This window comes from Pinus tabuliformis, chromosome X (assembly GCF_031772625.1).
Source record: "Pinus tabuliformis cultivar Carrire ecotype Pingquan chromosome X, CPIR1, whole genome shotgun sequence".
Taxonomy (NCBI): domain Eukaryota; kingdom Viridiplantae; phylum Streptophyta; class Pinopsida; order Pinales; family Pinaceae; genus Pinus; species Pinus tabuliformis.
Window position 1 is genome coordinate 1,162,593,956 of NC_142308.1, and position 7,345 is coordinate 1,162,601,300.

Consider the following 7,345-nt stretch of genomic DNA (forward strand, 5'->3'; position numbering starts at 1 on the left):
ACTAGAGTGGATGGACAATGTGCTATTTGTTTTAGATTTTTCTGAGTTTCATTGATAGTGCATGCAATCAGGAACTGATCCTTGAAGGGATTGCACAATTTTGAGTGCATTGATTTCCATTTAAGATGGGTTAATTATCCATAGGAATTGTGCAAGGAAATAGGGACTTGGGGAGCTGGTGAATTAGCTAAGTATTGGCCTAGTGCTTGCTTGTGTGTTGGAGATTGACTTTATTGAGTGCTAGGATTGTTCTTGAGAGAACAAGCATTGTAATATCATCTTGATTTTCTGATATATACAATATAAATAGTGGGGTTTTGAGTTGTGGCTTTCCCCAGATATTTATTGTGTTATGTGTATTTGATTCTCTTCCTCTATTGATTATTGTTTTTCTCGATCTTTATGTGCTTCCACTGTAAAGAGTAGAAGTAGATTCTTGTCTCTTACTTTAGTACATTACATGAGCATGTGAATCTATAGGTTTTTCTACAAAACTTAGTCAATCCTTTAATAGTTTCAAGTCCCACCAGTGCTATTGCCATATTAGAGTACCTAGTGTCTTGAAAAGATAAATCATCTTCGTAAAAATTGGAGTTTCCTATTTATTCAAACACATTCTTGAACCATAATACAAGTGGTACCCTTAGTATTCAGACTCATGTTGGAAAAATTCCTACTTAAGAAATTCTAACATTGAAATCAAAATGCCATTTCTTTAGTGGAAAAATTGGAACCCCATTTCCATCTACTTTGTAAAACCTTCTTTACCTCTCCCACCAAATTAAAAACCATACTAGCCACCCCTTAGCCAAGGTTATTATGTTGGGTGTGGATCCCACTAGAGGTTCAAATATTAACCTTTTCCATTCCTTTAAACATTCATATGACATCCTTTTTCTAGGATACCCATCCTACAACACCTTCTCTTCCAGTGCCATTACATTAATTAATCTAGTGTGTGAACGCAAATTTAAACTTACGAGCTTTGGCATGTTTTAATGCATTTCCTTCTTTTGATTTTATCTTTCCTTACAGTGAAGGTTTCCCATGGTTCCCTGCTTCCATCATAGATGAGCCACTCATAAGGTTGACGTATAGATGCTTTCCTATAAACCATGTCTCTTATTGAACAATTGAATGTCTCGACAAGTTGTGAAGTTGAATTTTGTAACATCCCTAGTTAAAAGCCCATGTAAAAATATATAATGCCACAACGAGGGGACACATATTCCAAGATGAATGGTGGGGGAAACATCCTAGTGGGTGTTGATTTGGTTTATTATGTCTAAGGAAATTGGCAAAGGCAATGGTTAAGGCTTTGGAAAGGCACGAGGCATTTATTGGCATTTTATTTATGAAAATAATGGAAATTAGGAGAAAAGGAAGGTGAAAGGTCACAGGTGAGGAAGAAAATGAAGAAAATAGAGGCCTCATTAATAAAAAGGCTTTTGAGCATCAGTTGGCTAGGACTTGGTAAGTTTAAGGTTGGAGCTCTCTCTCATTATTCTCTCTCTCTCTCTCTCTCTTTCTCATACTCTTAGAGGCTTAGAGTTTTCTTGGAGCACTCTTGGAGGGTGTGGCATATTTGGATTCTTGGAGCAATAAGGAAAAGGAAGAGAAGGAAAGCGTAAGAGGGCATCAGGAGCGACAACTACATCAGATTTGTTTGCAGGTACCAAGTTGCATGTATGTTTCCTTCACTAGTTCTGGCATGCATGGCATATGCATGTGGATTTTTGTTTGTGATCTGTCGTTGGCATGGAGGATGGTTGATATTGACAGTGGATTGCTTAGCCTTTCCATTTCCTAGATATCCATGGTGATTGTGGGTTTACTTTCATTGTTTTCTTTTGGTTGTTTCTCATGTTTCCTTAGCTTGGGTTGAGTTACTAGTCCTGGAAGTGCTAGTTGGACAAACACTCTGGAAGCCCAGTAACAGATTGGGTTGAGTTACTAGTCCTAGAAGCCTTGGTTGGACAAATGCTTTGGAAGCCCTAGGTGGGTTGAGTTACTAGTCCTGGAAGCCCTGGTTGGACAAATTCTCTGGAAGCCCTGTATAAGCTGTGGGTTGAGTTACTAGTCCTGGAAGCCTTTGTTGGACAAACGCTCTGGAAGCCTTGGAAGGCTTGTATGGAGACCAATCTGATGATGGTTTTGTGATGTCAAACTGTGAGGTGGAATCAATGTTTGATGGGTTGAGGTGGATTGCCTCTGGAATCCCTAGATGTGTTTTGATTGATGTGTTCTATGAGATCCCACATTCATGCTTGGAATATGGCATGAGGGTGAATGGTTGAAGAGATATTTGACTTAGCCATTCTACGGTCGAGTGGAATGTGGAAGTCCCATCCCGGGTTTGGATTTTTCATAATTAATGAAAGGTTATTTCTCCTTGTATATCTATGAGCACTATGATGGATTATATGTGGTTTATATGGTTGTGATTTCAATGGTATTTTTGTCGCTATTATGATGGTAATGTATGTATTATATGACAACAATTATGTATGGATCCCACCATGTTATTATTTGTTATTGAATGATCAATGTATCTATGACCTAATGGATGAAATGGAAGCTAATGTGCTAAAGAGATACTGCTTCGTAGTGAATCTCAGAAAAGTATGAGACCCCTATGCTTAGATCTGTTATTTACACATGTAGGTTGCATATTTACTAAGTGTTTTACAATTTTTCTGTCACGGTTAGGCTTGGTTAGGTCAATCCCTTGATAAAGTTTTGTGTTAGAGGCTTTGACTTGGTGACATTTAAGGTCTTGGAGAGTCTCATCAAGTTCCAGGCATTGATTTGGAGACTAGCCTTGAAAAAGTGGCTTAAATCTCGTAGTCTCTAGCATAGAGCTAGCTAATAGAGACTGCAATCTCTCCTTTGCAGGCATTGTGGGAGTGAATATCGGTTTACATTCACATGCATGCTTTGTCGTGGGAGTGACCTTGGGTTTAATTCATGTAAATGTTAGGTTAATTTAGGGGTTGGGCACCTAGAGTGGTGGATTAGCTCTTAGGGGTCCTGAAGCACCTGAGGGAGGTCTGTAAGGTCTTGTTTTGTCAATTCCATTTCCTTAAGGTCACATAGGAGGTTGAGCTATATCATAGTAGCCTCTCGTCGCATGTTTACCCTGGCGGGCCGGTTGCTTGGGTAGTTGTGGGAGGATGGTGTTACAAATTTGATATCCCCATAGTATGCATGTGGATGAATAATCATCCTTTCATTGTCATAATTGCACTTAATGGCTCCATCTCTATCAAGTCTATAGAATTATTGTTTGAGGTCATACATATTAGTGCCTTCATACTCCATTGATGAGATATTGGAGACACCATTAAATCCCTTGGGAAACTCTCCATCTCCCCCTTTTATTGTTACATTTAGTCACAAGTCTCACCGGGTATCACTGCTAGCTAAGCCTTGAATCAACTCACTTAAGTTTGACAACATGTCCTCCTCTAATGGGAGCGAATCTTCCAACCATTTCTACCCAGAATCAATTAGAATGCCATGTTGGCTAAGTCTTGGGGTTTCCCAGATCAACTGTAAAAATTCCCTCTATCAAGTTGACCAAGTAATATAATGTTTCTTCATCCATCATTATCAAAATATCCAGCTCAACTGTAACCACCCTCCCTTCCACCCTCTTAAGGATTCTTGGGCTCTGGGAGGTGTTACATCTTAGACCTGATCTCAAAGATTAGTTATGAAGATGGGGTTAGTAAAAAGTTCATTTTTGCAAGTTTATAGAATTCAATTATGATACCACCATTATACTTAGCTCGCCAAGAGATTTCCAATGATATAAAATTTGTCTCAATATGAGTTCCAGATCAAAAGTTATTCTTATTCAAATTTTGACCTATTCATCACATTACCCACATGGGTCCCACCAAGCTTGTGTGACCCTATCATATGAAACTGCTTTGAAAAATCATCAGTAATGTAGACCCCTCCCAACAATGGTGTCATATTTGGAAAAATTGAGCCCCATAGTTAATTTCAACCCTTGATCAAGGAAGGACGATTTGGCACCAATCCCAATTGTGCCCCCCACCCTCTCGTTAAACATTAACCACAAGAAGGGGGGGGGGGTGTGATCACTCTCAAACGTCAATATAGTTCCCTATGGATCATGGTGTTCTATTACTCTCCCATTTATAACTTGACAAAGACACAGTGTCTCAGCGGTGGGTGGTGGCCCAACCTCACGGTTCCCCGAGCCAGAACCATCATCGGAGTAACCTATCTTCTATCAATTGTTCATTACAAGGTTATAACGTGTGAATATTGGTGGTGATGATGGACCAAACACATAGTTCCATGGGCCAAAAAATTCATCGGATTGACTCCTTCCCACTGGCGTTGCCCATTCAAAGGGTTGTCAACATACAAGGGAACTCGACTAGAAGTGATAGGTGTAAACGAGGTTCCAAACTAGAACCATGGCCAAATTGGCTTGACTCCTGATCAATGTCATCTAGTTTAAAACTTAACAATGTGAAAATATGTGGTGTTGGGTGGTGGCCCCGATTTCCTAGTTCCAGGGGACGAAACATTGGTCGAATCAACCCAATCTTATCAGTATCACCTATATTCAAAGAGTTAAGGTTTTAAAGTGTAACGATGAGAAGTGAATGGTTTACCCTTCTAATCAATTTGCATTCATAACAGACCCTCACCAAGAAAAATAATGTAAATTATAGATGAAATGGAGGCAAACACTCTATCTCTCTTTGTTAGTCTGGTCCAAGCGTCCATGTCTAGCTCAAAACCCTACAATATAGCTTTGTGTTCCATTCTATATAAGGTTTCCATTTCCTTCAAAGAGACCCACTTGTCTACCACCACGACTAGAGTTTAATCTACTAGGATTACACAAACCGGGCCACTAAAATCCAACAACATAATTATAAGCCTTGAATCCCTCAATAAATCACATAGGGCTGCATCCCATTCATAGGAAGACATACATTCTATCTCTTTATATTATGAACATATGTTCATTGAAGATTATTACAAACCATAGTTATAGTAATATAGAAAGTGTGTAGAAACTCATAACTTATCACAATATTCATAAGGTAAACATTTGTCAACAAAATACATGCATATGCTCAACTCATAACATAAAAATAGCCTACAAATGAAGATTATGACAATAACTCCATGGAATTATCGGTAATTGAAATCATAAACACACATAATAACTAGCAATGATTGTAAAAACAACCCTAAGGCATCCATACATAAATATATAAGGTCATACAACAATCGTTAACATAACAGGGTTGTCATAGCATGAGATTCAAATATGCATAACCTTCATACTTATTTGAATATGTTTTAATGGATGGAAATAGAAGGAGGGACTTCCACTCTCCACCCAACCATAGGCCAGAGACACTATAACTTTCTTGCAACTAACTACCCCCAATCTAGATCCTAAGTCTGAGGGGATGTGTGCTCAGGGAAAATCAAACTAAATCTTTGTAGACACCCACGAAATGGAGTTCACTATCTTGGTTATTTAGTAACTTCTCTCTATAAGTAAGAACCATAATGATTCACTTAATTCGTTGAGTTCAAACATAGAGCTTCACCCAAGGTACAAATAGCTATTTCTCAGTTCTAGGAGATTGATTCCACTGTCCAGGTGGCTTCTTTTTGTAGCAAGCACTATAGATGCCTATAGTCCATTATCTAGGTGGTTTAATAGCTCTCCATCAAGCACCATAATGACTCATATTTCCCTTTCCGAGTGTTTTAACAACTACCTTTTCATAGCAAGCACCTCAAGGGCCTATAGTCCATTGTCTAGGTGGTTTAATAACTCTTTAGAAAGCACCACATTGGCTCATATTACTTTGTCCAAGTGGTTTAACAACTATACAACAAGAACCATAGTGATTCGACCATCCACTAAGCCTCCCACTAACCACTCAAGCATGAAGACCTAGTTTAGTAGCCTCAAACACAAACACAAGGAATAACTTCCAAAATCATAAAGCATAGGGCTCAGTCACAGACTCTAGCATTGATCCTTTATGTCTTTATCCTTGGTTTCACACAGTCCATTCATTCATTGACCCTTTGGGAAACAAGAAATTCCCCATTGTCTTCTACTCTCTCCTCTTTGGTCTTCACTTCCCATGCAATGGGAGGCTATCCCCTTCCTCAACTAATTTGTGGTCCATTGTTCTGAGGCCGTCATTTTACCTCAATCCTTGATGGGATTGGGGATGGGCCCTATCCCATGCCCACACTACCCAATCCCATATCATGAGCGGTTAGGGAGAGGAGGTATATTGGCCAACAATCAACCTCCAACATTAACTCGGGTTAGCTCATAGTTCTCCGAGGCACACAATTGCCCTTCCCTCAGGTTGTGGATCCATGTTCCCCACTCCTTTAGTCAGCCATCAATTAATTTCTCTGTGTTCAAAATCAATTATGTTGGATAGCTATGGATCCTATGCTAGTGCTTACATAGTCATATTTACATATATGGAGTTAAATGAAAGGGGTTGTTACAAACCCCGCCCCCTTAAGGTAACACTGTACTTGGTGTTATATATAATAGAAAACAGAAATAAATACTGAAATTTATATTTACAAAGCTTACATCTATTTAAAAATTAAACAAAAATGGGTAGAGTATCCTCATTTGATCTGCCATATCCCAGGTTTCTCATCTCATCCAAAGTGCTTCCATTGCACATTGACCTACTCTATTACTAGATTTTAGAGCATGGTTTGCCTTTGATCTAGGATGCACAATGATTCTAGTTAGAATTTTCCCTCGAATTCCATCTGTATCACAGACCAAACAATGACATGATTATTGTCACATACATACTTTTTAAGTAAGAAAATGTGAAATATATTGTGTGCTTTCTTGATGGGTGGTAAGTCTAGCCTATAAGCCACTGGTCCCACTCTTTCCAAAATTTGAAATGGTCCACAAAACCTAGGTGTTAACTTAGCACATGAGCCCACTTTCAGTGAGCTCTTCCTTGGTCTAATGTGGAGATATACATGCTCTCCCACTTGGAATTCTTTATGCATTCTCTATTGATCTGCATAACTCTTCTGCCTTTCTTGGGAAACCTTCAATTTATCTTGATAGTTAGCACTTCCCTCTCCATTTCCTTTAGCATGTCAAGTCCGAGAACCACTTTTCTCACTAGGTCATCCAAGCTAATAGGAGTGTACATTTTTTTCCATACAATGCCTCAAAGGTCTCATCTTCAATGAATCCTGATACACATTGTTATATGACAACTAATGGTACGAATTCCTCCCACCTTTTTGGTTGATGCATTAAATACATCGT